General features: G+C 45.0%; 1 protein-coding gene and 1 long non-coding RNA gene across 2 annotated transcripts in view; one reads left to right on the forward strand and one right to left on the reverse strand.

Moving 5' to 3' along the window:
* Window positions 1-15,675, reverse strand: part of SH3RF3 (SH3 domain containing ring finger 3) — a 374,465-nt gene that overhangs the window by 270,093 nt on the left and 88,697 nt on the right. The window lies entirely within an intron of this gene.
* LOC134728633 (uncharacterized) lies at window positions 9,039-14,297 on the forward strand. Its single transcript, XR_010109239.1, has 2 exons — window positions 9,039-11,676; window positions 11,708-14,297. It is a non-coding gene; the product is annotated as an uncharacterized LOC134728633 (long non-coding RNA).

A 15,675-nucleotide genomic window follows, 5' to 3' on the forward strand; every position in this document is an offset into this window, starting at 1 on the left:
ACTGAGCTGGTTAACACCTAGCCATCCATGGACAGCAACTGCTAAAGGAGCATTAATTGTAACACACCCCTCGACACTGCTGTGGGATGGAGCCCAAAAGCACTAGCTCCGGCCCCAGCACCCACTCATCTGCGTGCTTCCCATCCTGCAAGGGGTTTGAGCACATGGTGGCCAAGTAAGCAAGCCACACCCCTATCGCAAGTCTCACAAAGGGGTAAGGGAACTCTCCTGTCTCAGTGGTGCTCACTCAACTGCAGTTGTTTGTCAAAACTCACAGAACTGTAAACCAAAAAGTGTGAATTCTACTGTGTATAAATTGAACCTCGATAAAATTTTGCATTAAAATTTAGTTTTCAAGTATAAAATGGAAGTCTCGGCTGTGTTTAGGGGACCCTTTAATTATCATCAGGGAATATCCAGAAACAGCTCATAGAGCTCCTGGTTTCATCACCATGATGCTTCTTATCCACTCATCTTTGCTTTGGATGATCCCACATTTCTCTAAAACATATTGTTAGTCAATCACCCCTTTCCAGAAAGAAGGGATGGACAGGGTAGAAGGAGGGGCAGAGACTCACAGTTGGTCTCCTTTCAGGCATGATAAGAAAGGTCCACACTTATTGAACATTACGGCATGGGAGACGCTGTGCTGTTTCATTTCCCCCTCAGTCAGTGTTCACAAGCACCCTACGGGACAGGTGTAACCATCTCCTATTTACAGATAGATAGGCAGACCAGGGCTCAGAGAAATTAAGTGACTCAGCCAGGTAACACAGTTAGTGATAAGTACTAACCTGAACCATATTTATACTTTTAGCAACTACTCTCTACCATTTTCCAACTCTGAAAAAATGATCCTTCTAGGATGACTACAGTCAAAAAGACAGTTCATAGTATGTGTTGGCAAGGATATGGAGAACTGTAATTCTCCTATGTTGTTGGGTGGTAGTGATGCAGCCACTTTAGTAAATAGCCTGGAAGTTCCTTAAATGGTTAAACAGAGTTACCACATGATCCGGTCATTCCACTACAAGAGAAACATAAACTTAAGTCCAAACAGACACTTAGACATAAATACTTGTAGCGGCATTGTTCATAATAGCCCCAAAGTGAAAACAACCCAAATGTCCATCATCTAATGAACGGATAAATAAAACGTGGCAGATTCATACACATCAGTACTAAAAAGGATAAAATATTCTACAATGTACTGTGGTGATGGACACAACTCTGTGAATACACTGCAAGCCTCTAGGTTGAACACTTTAAAAGGGCAAATTACATGGCATGTGAATTACATCTCAATAAAGCTGTTTTTTTTAATGGCAAATATCTAATCCAGCTAGAGTAAATTCTACATTACTAAAAATGAATAAGAGGAGAACAAGGAATAGAAGATCCAACACAACAAATAAATCCCAAATGCTCTGTAGTCTCTTTTGGCATGCACGGTAAGATTTAATTTGGAAGCAGACTAAAAATACTAATTATATTTTTACTTAGGCTAATGTTAGTATGAAGTCCTCAGCCACATGTCATCTGAGAGCAGAGGGAAGCAGCCTACTTAACTAGTAGGTGGAAAGAAGTAGCTTATCATGGAATAAAGAAATACAGCAAAAAGCCCAAGTGGAAAAATCTATGAACAGAGCACGATATTCATTCTTCATAGATGTTTCTGGAAAAAAATTTAAGCACTATCCATTAGAATGTGGGTGAGACTTGGACTTCACAAGAAAAGCAAAGCATCCTGCCCCAACCAGGCACAGATCTAAGGCTACCAACATGAACGTGGTGATAACTGCATTAACCTTCTCCCAGGGGAGTTATTTTTTATTGTAACACACTTGTCAAAATGTCATCGCATTAGCTCACCTCTCCCACATCCGCCCACCAATTCCTCTCAGCTGTAGAAGAAAGAGCAGTAATTAGAGCAGGAAACAGCCCCTGGATGAAGAACTGCTCCAGCCTGACAGTTCATCCGAGACTTCGGCAAAGCCGCTCTGGCCCGGCTCCGGGAGGGGAGGAGATGGGGTCACTAAGTCCATGCTAGGCAAGCCACCTAAGCCTCCTTCCAGGCAGGGACAGCAGATGGAAACTGTGTCCCAGAAGCCAACTCTGCTGCTCTGTCCGTGCTGACATTCAGGAACTGTGACAATTAATCACACATAACAAAGTGTACTTTTGTCTTACACAATTCAACCCAACTCCTACTGCAAATGAGTTTGACCTATCCTGCCTTCCTGTTTGAGCTGTCCCTTAGCCGAGATGGGAGAAGCCCTCAAAGCCCCCAAAGGGAGTCCTATTGGCCGGTGAACTCCTAGGGGATTTAGAAATGAAGTGGAATTTTTTATCTTCTCTAGAAACAAACACAGATGCTCCAGCACTTATGAGAGGGTCATGTCCAGACAAACCCATTTTAAGTCAACAATATCATAAGTTAAAAAATGTACTTAATGCTGGTGACACAGCTGATGATCCCCGACTTACGATTTTCTGACATTACAATGGGTTTATCAGGACATAACCCCACCATAAGTGGAAGATTGACTTACAATGGGGTTACAGTTTCTTTTCTTTCCTTTTTTTATTTTTATTTTTTAAGATGGTCTCTCTCTGTTGCCCAGGCTGGAGTGCAGTGGTACTATCTCAGCTCACTTCAACCTCTACCTACCAGGTTTAAGCAATTCTCCTGCCTCAGCCCCCCGAGTAACTGGGATAACAGGCATGCACAATCATGCCCAGCTAATTTTTCCATTTTTTTTAGTAAAGATGGGGTTTCACCATGTTGGCCAGGCTGGTCTCAAACTCCTGGCCTCAAGAGAGCCCCCCACCTTGGCCTCCCGAAGTGCTGGGTTTACAGGCGTGAGGCACTATGCCTGGCCAGGGTTACAGATTTCTACTAGAAGTATACGGCTTTTGCACCATCATAAAGTCAAAAACTCTAAAGTCAAACCATCCCAAGTTGAGGAATGTCCGTATTTGAATGGATAAACAATATATAGTATATCCATACAACGGAATATTAGTCCACCTTAAGAAGAAAAAAAAATCGGCCAGGTGCGGTGACTCGCACCTGTAATCCCAGCACTTTGGGAGGCTGAGGCGGGCGGATCACGAAGTCAAGAGATGGAGACCATCCTGGCTAACACGGTGAAACCCTGTCTCTACTAAATATACAAAAAATTAGCCGGGCGTACTGGTGTGTGCCTGTAGTCCCAGCTACTCGGGAGGCTGAGGCAGGAGAATGGCGTGAACCCAGGAGGCGGAGCTTGCAGTGAGCCAAGATTGCGCCACTGCACTCCAGCCTGGGCAACAGAGCGAGACTCTGCCTCAAAAAAAAAAAAACAAAGAAAAAGAAAAGAAAAAAAATCTAAACACATACCAAAACATGGATGAGCCTGGATGATGTTAAGTGACATGCCAGACACAAAGGACAAATATTCTATGATTCCAGTTATACGAGGTACCTAGATGTAGTCACCATGTCTTATTTTCTGTATGCTGATGCTTTCACATCTGAGGCCTTCCTGACCCTGGAGGGGCTGCCAATTCCTAGAGATAGTGAACAGCTTGCTCATGAGTGTGCCTTTTTAATGCAAACCCACCAATTCAGAGCCCACATCCCAAATACCTCCCGTATCGGGCTCTCAAGCTCCAGGCCACTATCCACCTGCCATGACCACCCCAGGACCAGTCTGAGAAGCTGTCATAGCCAGAGGAGTCCATGGAGACATGACAACTGTGAGGCAGTATGGGATCCTGGGACAGAAAAAGGATGGTAGGAAAAAACTACAGCTTTCCAAATGGAGAACTATCATGTTAATGTATGAAAAGTACCATGCTAATGTAAGGTGTTAACAACAGAGGAAGTGGGGTGTGGGTATGTCCGAATTCCTCATACTCTATTCACCACTGCTCTAAATAAGAAGTGTACTAAAAAGGGGGAAGGGAACAACTGTGTGACATAATAAAAATACATATTTGGTCTTTGTCCCTGATTCCTGGCACAGAGCTCCTAAATCCCTGGTAATTTTCTGAGTGATAGCAGGGCTAGGAGTATCTTTTGTTCTGATATTTGGTCTTTGATTGAGGTTCCCAACACAGAGCTCCTAATCCCTTGGTATTTGCTGGGTGATGGAAGCCTTTTTTGTGTGCTGATGAAGTGACTCTGGTGGCTCCTGGATGAAGGCTGGTCACCAGAAAGACCCAGCCATGACCAGAAACTTGGAGCTTTCAGCTCCATACCCCATCCTCCAAAGAGGGCAGAGGGGCTGGAGATTGTGTTGATAACCAATCATGCCTGTGTGAAGAAGCCTCCATAAAAATCCCTACAAGTTGGAGTTTGGGGAGATTCTGGCTGGTGGATGCATCCACCCACCTGGAGAGGGTACATCTAACTCCACAGAGACGGAAGCCCCTGTGCTCAGGACCCTTCCAGATCTCGCCCTATGTACCTCTCCATCTGGCTGCTTGCCTGTATCTTTTATCATGCCCTCCACTAATATAATAAACCAGATTTGCAGCCACGCCACACAGAAGTTCCAGGTAACCTGAAGACACCTCTTGCAACTGGCCTCTGAAGTGAAGGCAGCCTGATGAGATTGAGCCCTTAACCTGCAGGGTCCATACTAGCTCCACATGGAAGGGGTCAGAACTGAAATGAATACCCAGTTGGCATCTGCAAACAACTGGAGAATTGCTTGGTGTGGCAAAACCCCACACACATCTGGTATCAGAAGTGTTCTGGGTGCATTGTGGGTATCAAGGAAAACAGTTGGTTTTCCTCTACGGGGTGACATGTGGAAATAGAACACACACCCCAAACATCTTCAGACTAACAGAGATGCTGTCTACAACACATTTATTGCACCTGCTCATTAATGAGACAATAAAAGCCTTTGGGGGATAGACACGCACTGCTAACACCTGCCACCAAGCACATTCCTGGGGACTAGGAGGGCTGCCGATTGAATTTCTGACAGTATTATAAGCAAGTAGCACAATGTTTGCCAAACGTTGCAAGTACATCATTTGCAGCATGAAAACACAGCCATTAGAGATTGCCTGTATGTGTCAAGAGAGAGTAAAAGTATCAAACCAGACACTCGTACCTGTGTCTGGGCATCACTTTCCTACAAATAAAGGAAAACACTGAACTATTCCCCACTCTTTCCTACCCACAGCAAATGTAAATCCCATGCCCCTTGAGCCAGAAAAGCACCAATGCACGTTTGTTTCGGAAACATCAGGAATGACGGTCACCATCATGAAGCCTACAGGGAACTGCAGTTGCAGACAAACCGATGAAAGGCGGAGCGACCGAAGGGCCAAGGGAGATTGCCAGAGTGAGCGGGAATTCGGGAAAGAAGTGTTGACTCCAGTTGGCTGGGGGGTGACCTACCCAGAAAAAGAACTTGCGTTGGACCCGAAAGGACTGCACAAGATTCTGGCACTTGCAGAGAAGTGGATCCTGTGACCTGCAGGGAGCACAGCACAGAAGCAGGGGAGCTGCCGTGTACCCCATGAAGCCAGTGGGCATGGCCAGGCCAGATCCAGGGGAATCTCCCACACACAGACAATCCCAAGAGCCAGGGATCTCCCAGAGAAGCAGACAGGGATGAAGGGCAGGGCACAGGCAGACCCGGGAGCCCACACAAAGCACCCAACATGAAGCAGTCCCTGATAGCTTCAATGTCACCATCCTCATAACTCCAGTCGCATTTGGTTTTTACTTGACTGTGAGAACTTGTGGCTTAGTAAGAAGAACAGCTGGTTACAGAAATGAACCAGGACCCCTAAGGACCTGAGAACCAGGACTTGAGAAGTCCCTTAGTATTGTGACTTTCTGGCATGGATGTGTAGCTTTGTGTGCCTGACATTCACAGAGCTTCTTCTAGCTACAGGCACCAATTTTCTCTTAGCTCCTTCCCCCAACTTTCAGCCCCTGAGGCCTGGGTGGGATCCTCTCAATTTCAGGAGAAAACACACACCCTAGTCTGAGCCAACCACTGCCACTGCCATCAGTTCACTCAGCCGGAGTGAATCTCGTGAGTTCTGCAGATGTTCCAGCAAAGACCCCAGAAACATGACAAAGACCCCTACAGCCCTCTTGCACCTATGAAGAGGACAGTGGAGCTGCTAGGCCACCATGGAAAAGCTTGGTGGGACCCAGAGCTAGAAAGAGACCAAGTCCTGATGGCATCATCTGAGCCATGAACCCGGCCATGGTGGATGCATCTACCTCAGGACCCTTGGTTATCTGGGCCACCACACGGCTTTGCTTCTCTCTGTGTTTTGACTGATTCCAGTTAGTTTCTCTCCTGCAGCTGTAGGGGTCCTGGTTCATTTCTGTAACCAGCTGTTCTTCTTACTAAGCCACAAGTTCCTTAATGGCACAAAGCATGTCTATATCTGAATGTCCCCTAAAGATCCAGCACCACGCCTTCTGCGTGGAGATCCTGCAAAGACTTAGGAGCAAACGGAGCCACAAAGGGAGCAGATGCATGGCCCCGGGAGAAGTCAAGATGGCAGACCAAGAAACACTCAGGAAAGGGGAGCGATTCAAGAAGCAACGAGAAAAAGCTAAGAGTGATGAGCCACAAAGTCACCCTAAGAACAGTAAAAATCTAAACTTTAAAGGGACTTAAAAAGAGGTGGTTGCTACAGTTTATTTTTGGTTTATGTCTTAAGAGGTCAGCAGGGTACTTACTTAACGATGAGGACTGCACATGGGCCACGTGTGTCATTAGACCTCACATTGGCTCCAGTTCCTCCATGGGCCACAGACACTGTAGATGAAACAGCTGACCTTCCTGAGTCAATGTGACTTTAGCTTTGAAACAGTTGGCAGGGTCATGTTCAAAATGAGCTTAATGATCTGTTTACATAACTACTCTTACATTAACTATTATAACAAAAAAATGTAAAAGGAGCCAGTCTTTCTCTAAGTTCCTTCTGCAGATGTTGACAAGCAGAGCTGTGAGCTGGGTTCATAAACCTGGGAAACAGATAATAACTGCTATTTGGGGACAACCTCCTCTGACATTTCCTCCTAAAATTAACAGGTGATTTAGCCTGAGTCAAAAATGACAATATTACAGCTATGCAGATAAGTTGTTCAGGGTCAGGCCTATTTTTTCCTGACAAAATACTACTCTAATATTAAAATGGTATTTTGGTGATTCATTGTGGAGAGCTCCAACAACAGATTAGAATAGGGACTCTTTGAAAGCAAACTTTTAGCTGGCATGGTGGAAAGCGACTATAGTCCCAGCTACTCGGGAGGCTGAGAGGGGAGGATCACTTCATCCCAGGCGGTCAAGGCTACAGTGAGCCGGGATCGCACCTCTGCAGTGCAGCCCGGGCAACAGAGCGAGACCCTATCTCAATTTTAAGAACGAAAGAAAGCAAACTTGAAACTAACTTATAAAAATAAATCTTAAAATTAAGTCTAGGACAAACACACCACCTGCTCTTCTCTCTGTTCCTGATATTTACAGGAAACAAGACGGTCATCTTTTGATTTTCTAAATTCAAACATGAAAGTGACTTAAGACATTGCAAATGGGAAGTCCCAGAGAGGAATGTGGAGCATCCCACATTAAAAATCATTCCCTGGCCTAACTCTCAGGAGAAAACTCCACATGGTGAGTGTGAGTGGGCCAGGTGGGTCAGCCCACCCAGTCCCCAGTGGGGAGTCGGCCTGGCCTGTATCTTTAAAGGGAGTTGTTTGTGTGAGAATCGTTGTGAAACCTGTTAACATGCAGATTTCGGGTCCCTGTGAAATGGGTCCAAGCGGAGCCCAGAAACCCACATTTTGAAACTTCCCTTCGTTACTTTCAGGTCTCTCCACCCAGCTGAGTACAATGGTTTGAGGACTATTCAGCCGGATCCCCAGTGTTTAATAAGCCTTCTTTATTATTATCGTTATTAAAATAGAGCTCTTCATATCCCAGTTGCCAAGAATGGGGCAAGATAGAATCTCAGAACTAGCAGAAGCCATAGAACCTCATTTTACACAAGAGGAAACTGAGGCCAGGGAATTTAAGGGACTGCGCTGGTGTCATCCAGCTTAGTTGGTTGGTCTAAACGAAAAGGCTCCAGGCCAGGTGTCAAAAAGCTATGTCTCAGTCACTTCCTTCTTCCAGACAATCTTTCCTTCAAACCCACAAAATTCTTTTTAAAATAAGATTTTTAAAAAGATAAGGTTATGCTGCAGTTCTCTAGCTGTCCATTAGAGTAGCCACTAGCCACAGGTAATTATTTAAATTTCAGTTTTAATTGACTAGAATTAAATGAAAAAAATTTTTTTTGAGACAGAGTCTTGCTCTGTCACCCAGGCTGGACTGCAGTGGCATGATCTCAGCCCACTGCAACCTCCCTCTTCAGGTTTCAAGCGATTCTAATGCCTCAGCCTCTCAAGTAGCTGGGATTACAGGTGCCCACCACCATGCTGGGCTAATTTTTGTATTTTAGTAGAGACGGGGTTTCACCATGTTAGCTAGGTTGGTCTTGAACTCCTGACCTCAAGTGATCTGCCCGCCTTGGCCTTCCAAAGTGCCGGGATTACAGGTGTGAGCCACTGCGCCTGGCAAAATGAAATTTTAAAAGCCAGTTCCTGAGCCACGCCGGCCACGTTCGTGAGCTCAGTAGTCACCCGTGGCTGGTCGCTACTGTACTGAACAGAGCAGACACAGGACATTTCCATCACTGCTGCTATGCACATGACCTCAAAAACTGCTTCAAGTCCCTTTTACATCAGAACAAAATGCAGATTTAATCTTGGGCTAAACCCAGCATGCAATCAAAATCCCACATGCGTATCTGAAAATGTGCTCATTTGTCCAATATGTGACATATAGTTTTAGCATCACTAATAATACCAAACAAGTCTTATTTTACTATGCTTGGTAAAAACCTAATTTTGATAGATCTGATTAGCTATTCAAACCAAGTTTAAACTCCCAATGCCCACACCCCCTCCATGTGCACATGCACACACACTCTCTAGGCCTGCCAAGCAGGGGCAGAAGTGGGAGACCAGGCCTCAGTTTCTTTTTGTGTAAAACAAGGGGCTAGGCTAGGTAAACCCTGGCTATTCCAGCTCTTAACATTCTATCCATTAATGAGCCATGTGGACAGATTTTATTGATTGAATTTGTTTTTGAGATGGAGTCTCACTCTGTCACCTAGGCTGGAGTGCAGTGGCACAATCATGGCTCACTGCAACCTACACCCCCCAGGCTCAAGTGATCTGATCCTCCTACCTCAGCCTCCCGAGTAGCTGGGACAACAGACATGTGCCACCACGTCCAGCTACCAAGTGGACAGATTTTAATTTCACTTTCTGCACAAACATGTATTGAACACTTTCATGTGCCAGGAGCAGAGACTAGCAGGGATGGCTCAGAGGCTGTCCTCCACGGCTCTGCAAGGAAAGACAACGACACATCCCGGATCTCCACGTCGGGGCAGCATCACGTGGGGGGCAGAATTCAGGGGAGAGCCATGGAGAGGTGCAGGGCCACCCAGGGAGCACTGAGGAGCTCCAGTTGTCTGCACGGTGCTACTGCCCTCCACCGATGCTTGAATGGAGCCCGCAGCTGAAGCACGTGCCCACGCCCCTCAAGCCCTTCCTACGCTTCCATTCTGCTCATTTCCAGCCACTGACCTAGGACCAACATGGGCAGGCCATGCCCACTCCCAAAGGGGTACAATGCCTGAAATAACCGAGGAATCAAAGCACTTCGGCAACTCCATCACAGCGAGCACACGGCAGCTCCTAGTGGCCACTCCTGCTTCTCCGGGCTTCAGAACGCCCCTCTTGGCTCTGTCGGCTCTGGGAAACACACCAGGTAGGCTGCTCACGTGGCTGGTGCTCACGCAGCTGGTGCTCACGCAGCCTCTGAGGGCTCTGGATCTGGTGACAGCCAGCTCCTGGTTATCAGGGCACTTGACTGCATGGGACGGCAGCAAAGGGGGACAAAGCATTCATGATCTGTGGCAGCAGCACCCATGCTGGTGTCAGGAGAAGGTGGCAACCTCATCCTCCCACCTCTCTCCAACCACCTGCTTCCCCCTGTCTGGGATGGAGAAGCATCAGGGCGTGGTGCCAGCCTCTGCCAAGAGGTGGGATCACACCATCTGACGGCCACAGGGGCGGACAGTGTCCTCTTCACCCTGAAGGGTGCAGTGAGTACAGACCCTGTTGATGGGAGAGTATGGGGACCGTAGCCCCAGGCAGGGGCAGGTCCATCCCTCTCACAGCTGGCTAAGTCCCCATGTGGGATACACACGGACACCTTGGGGATGCCATGTGGTCACAGAGGACCTGCGCTGCTGGCTGAGAACTGGAAAATGTGCTTTATTTCCTGTGTTTTGTTTTGTCTTTTAGCAAACCAAAAAGTCCTTAGGCAGACCACCTAATTTAACAGAAACACTGGATGTCAGTGGTAGAAAAAAGGAGCCCACGCCATCCCAGGGTTTTAGGGAGGAGGTACAGGGAAGGCCTGGCCAGGCTCCACAAGGCCAGCATAGGCCACCAGGGCACCACCCTTCCTAGGCCCAGTCCAGGGCACACGCATGCTGTGGATGCTGGAGGCTAAGCCCAGGGCCTGCTCTCCTGGCCTCTCACCCTTGCCCCTCCAACAATGCACTCCCTCTGCTGAAGGATGGACTCTTTTTTTTTTTGGAGGAACTTTTACTGATACATAATAATTGTACATATTTATGGGGTACATATAATATTTTGATACATACAATGTGTAATGATCAAATCAGGGTAACTAGCATATCCATCACCTCAAATCTTTATCATTTCTTTGTGTTGGGACATATTCAAATCTCTTTTAGCTATTGTAAAATATACAATAAATTGTTGTTAACTAATCACCCTGCTGTACTATCAAACACGAGAATTCATTCCTTCTGACTGTATGTTTATACCCTTAACCAACCTTTCTTTACCTCCGTACCACCAACACATCCTTTCCAGACACTGGCATCTGGCACTCTACTCTCTGTCTTCATGTGAGCACCTTTTTTAGCTTCCACATATGAGTGAGATCGTCCAATATTTGCCTTTCTGTGCCTGGCTTGTTTCATTTACCATAACCACCTGCAGTTTCATCCATGTTGCTGCAAATGACATGATTTCATTCTTTTGAAAGGCTGAATAGTATCCCCTGTGTTTTTTTTTTAATCCATTCATCAGCTGATGGACACTTGGGCTGATTCACATCTTTGCTATTGTGACTAGTGCTGCAATAAATGCAGGGGTGCAGGTATCCCTTTGATACACTGATTTCTTTTCCTTTGGATACATACCTAGCAGTGGGATTGTTGGATCATATGGTAGTTCTAGTTTTCGTTTTCTGAGAAACTTTCCTACTGGTTTCCATAGTGGCTGCCTTATTTATGTTCCCACCAATAGTATATGCGAGTTCCCTTTTCTCCATGTCCTTAATCCCATTAAAAATTGGGGAAGGAAAGGAAGAGACATTTCTCAAAAGACACAGAAATGGCCAACAGGTTTATGAAAAAATGCTCAACATTACTAACCATCAGGAAGATGCACACTGGTTTTTTTTTTTTTTTTTTTCAGATGGAGTCTCACCCTGTCACCCAGGCTGGAGTGCACTGGCGCGATCGCGGCTTACTGCAGCCTCTGCCTCCCAGGTTCAAGCAGTTCTCTGCCTCAGCCTCCCAGGTTCAAGCAGTTCTCTGCCTCAGCCTCCCGAGTAGCTGGGATTACAGGTGTGCACCACCACACTTGGCTAATTTTTGTATTTTTAGTAGAGACAGCGTTTTGCCATATTGGCCAGGCTGGTCTCAAACGCCTGAGCTCAAGTGATCTGCCTGTCTCAGCCTCCCAAAGTGCTGGGTTTACACCCGTGAGTCACCTGGCCCAGCCAGGAAGATGCACATTAAAACCACAATAAAATATCACCTCCACCCAGTTAGAATTGCTGTTATTGAAAAGAAAAAAATTAAGAGAGGCTGACTAGGATGTGGAAGACTGACTTTTTATTCCAGGTCCATGGTTCCTCTGTGCATGACTTGTATGCACCTCACTTATTTCACTTAGCATAATGACTTCAAAGTTCATCCATGCAGCACGTGTCATAACTTCATTTCTTTCTAAGGCTGAATATTCCTCCACTGTGTGTACATATCACATTTTGTTTACCCCGTCATCTGTCAGTGGACATTTGGCTATTATGAATAATGCAATTATGAACATTGGTGTACACATATCTGTTTCAGTCCCGGTTTACAATTCATTTGGGTATAAGACTAGGAATAGAACTGCTGGATTATATAGTTAATTCTGTGTTCAAATTATACAGTAATGGCATGTTCAAACTCCTTTCACACTGTTTTGCACAGCAGCTGCACCATTTTATATGCCCACTAGCATAACAATTTCTCCACATCCTAACCCTTGTTATCTTCTACTTTTTGGAAAATGCCCCTTCTAACAGGTGGGAATGGTTTCTCACTGTGGTTCTGATTTGCATTTCTCTAGTAACAAATGATATGAAGCATCTTTTCATGTGCTTACTGGCCATTTGTATATCTTTGGGAAAATGCCTACTGAAAACCTTGACCCATTTTTGAATTGGGTTTTTTTATTATTGAGTTATAGAAGTTCTTTATATATTCCAGATATTCATCATTTACTAAACAATGATTTGCAAATATTTTCTCCCATTCTTTAGGTTATCTTTTCACTCTCTTGATGGTATCCTTTGAAGCACAAAACTTTTGCATTTTGATGAAATCCAAATTATGTATTTTTTTCTTGTATTGCCTGTGCTTTTGGTGTCACACTCAAGAAATCGTTGCCTAATTCCAGGCCATGAAGGTTTTTACCTGTGTATTCTTACAACAGTTTTATAATTTTAGCTCTTATGTTGAGATCTTTAACCCATTTTGAGTTAATTTTCTAGACCATGTTAGATAAAGGTCTGACTTCATTGTTTTGCATAAGAATATCCAGTTTTCCCAGCACCATTTGTTATAAAAAGGCTGCCCATTCCTCATTGACTGATCTTGGCTTCTTTGTTGAAAAACCAATGGACCATACATGTGACAGTTTGTTTCTGGGATCTCTGTTCTATTCCATTGGTTTACATATCTATCCCTTATGCTAATAACATACTGTTTTGATTACTATTGCTTATAGTACATTTTGAAATCAGGAAGTGTGAGTCTTCCAACTTTGCTGCTCCTTTTCAAGATTGTTTTGGTTATTTGGGGTCCCTTGAGATTCCATATAAATTTTAGAGTGCTTTTTTACTATTTCTCTAAAAAACACCATTGGGGTTTTGATAGAGATTGCCCTGAATCTGTAGATCACTTTGAGTAGTAGTGTCATCTCAACAATATTAAGTCTTCCAATCCATGAACAAGAGATGCATTTCCACTTATTTGTATCAAAAACACGTTGCAGTTTTCAGTGTGCCAATCTTTCACCTCTTTGATCAAGTTTATTCCCAAGTATTTTATTCTTTTTGATAAGATTGCAAATTCAATTTTTTATTTCCTTTTCAGATTGTTCAAGTCTATAGAAATACAACTGAACTGTGAGCTTTAATTTTATATTTTGCAACTTTGCCCAATTCATTTACTAGCTCTGAAAACTCTGAGAACTCCTTAGAGTTTTCTATGCATAAGATCATGTCATCTGCAAACAGAGATAATTTTACTTTTTTTTTTCCAATTTGGAAGCCAATAATTTCTTTTCCTTCCCTAATTTCTCTGTCTAGAGCTTCCAATTCTATGTCAGATAAAAATGGCTGTTCTTCCTCCTTTTGCAATACTAAAATGTTCCTTGTTTTATTAAGTGATGGTGAAAATTTTTTAACATTTTACTTGGCAAATTAAAGAAGTAGAAACCTTATGTAGTTACACAAAATGTTTTGGAAATAATACTGAGCCCCCCAAAAAAGTGCTGAGCAAAAACAGTAGTCTGAGAACAACTCAAATACATTCTCTCATGGAAGCTCCCAAGTTCAGGATCCTCCCATGCTCCAGGCGGTAGCCCCTCTATCCTCACTGTGAATGGGGTGTGAGCGAGAGAGGTGGAACTCCACAAAGCCAGTCATGTGCAATGCCAGTTGATGGAAAGTTGGGAACCATCCAAATTAAGGTCAGCTAAATGAGGACTGAGCCCCCAAACGGCACTGCAGCCAAGAAAGAGAGGTCAGTGCCCATAAAAGGCGTAATCCCAGAACAGAAACAGTGAGGAAGAGAGACACACCCCTCTATAAGCCTGGTCCGTGCAGGGAAGGCAGGGCTCTCACCTGGTTCTTGTCTTTCTCCACCTATATATTTTTAATTGCATTGATTGTGGGTTTGTGTGTTTGTGTGTGTGTTTGATTAATCACCTCGAATGTATTTTTAGCAAGGAAGAGAAGCATTAAATAAATAGCAAATATAGTCAGAGCCCAAGTCAGTGGCTATTTTTGTTTTCACTTAGAGAACAAAGTGCCAAAGTCCAGCCATGATGAAAGGGCAAGAAAACACCACCCTCCCTCACTCCTGCTGGCCGGCAGGGCCTGCTCCTATGCCCAAACTGTGCATTTCTGTGTTGCTTTTTGGCTGAGAGGAGAGGTGATGAGGCTGTATTTTGACTGAGAGATGAAAAGGTCTATTGTTTGATTTTGTGGTCAGAAGGCATCCGTACCACACACCCTTCCATCTGCTCTTCTATTTCTGCCTAATAAGCAGCACCACATAGGTTTGTACAGCAGAAAGGAAGTGGAAACTGAAGCTCGTTTTGTTAAGCATAACATTTTCACTCAAAGACTGTTTCTAGAACATTTCATCCAGCAACTCAGAAGCCCATATTTTGAACTGAAAGCACAATTCTGGTGAAGTAGAAGAAATCCACACCTTCCTCTAAGCCACAAAAACGAGGGCAAGAGAGCCAAGAAAGTTTCAAATAAATACTGAAATGTCCTTTTTTGTGCCATGCCACATGAAGGACCCTGATGAAAACTAAATTTTGTCACGTGCCTCAGAAACTGGTGAGGCCAGGCAGGATTTTTTTTTTAATAGAACAGAAAAGGAGAGGACAATGGTTTTCTGTCTCTACTCAGTTTCCAAAAACCTCTATTGACTACTCTTACCACAACACAGCACCCCTCCCCGCAGCTGTCTGCCACCTGCTTCACTTGCGGCACCTGGTTCCATCCAAGCAGACTCGAGTCCGCACACCTGTGGGAAGGCAACCGGCAGGAGCAAGGCAGAGCCCTTGAGGGAAAGGTCCTGGCTGAGCTGCCTTGCAAGGCCGCCCACAGCCGGGCCAGCTCCCTTGTGCCAGGCCACAACAGAGATCCCCTGTATGGGGGAGATGGGGGCTCCCCTGCCTGGGGGAAGCTGGTGGTGTGCAGCCTGCCCGGCACCACAGCCAGGCCAGCAATCAGATGCAGGCGGGAGAAGAATGATCTATTAGTTGAGTGGCCATAGTTATTTGGTGTTAGGCAACACCCCACCCTCCCCCAAAAAGGTCTTCGGACATCTGGTCTTCTAGCCGGTGAGAGAGCTTCCTCATCTCATTCCCATCACTGGCAGGTTGTTCTCATTCTGGTGGACTGATTTTGTTTATAACACATGCAGGATGTGGTAGGTCCTGGTAGAGAAAAATCTGCCGGAAGCTCAACATTCTAA

Source organism: Pan paniscus, chromosome 12 (genome assembly GCF_029289425.2).
Source record: "Pan paniscus chromosome 12, NHGRI_mPanPan1-v2.0_pri, whole genome shotgun sequence".
Classification (NCBI taxonomy): Eukaryota; Metazoa; Chordata; class Mammalia; order Primates; family Hominidae; genus Pan; species Pan paniscus.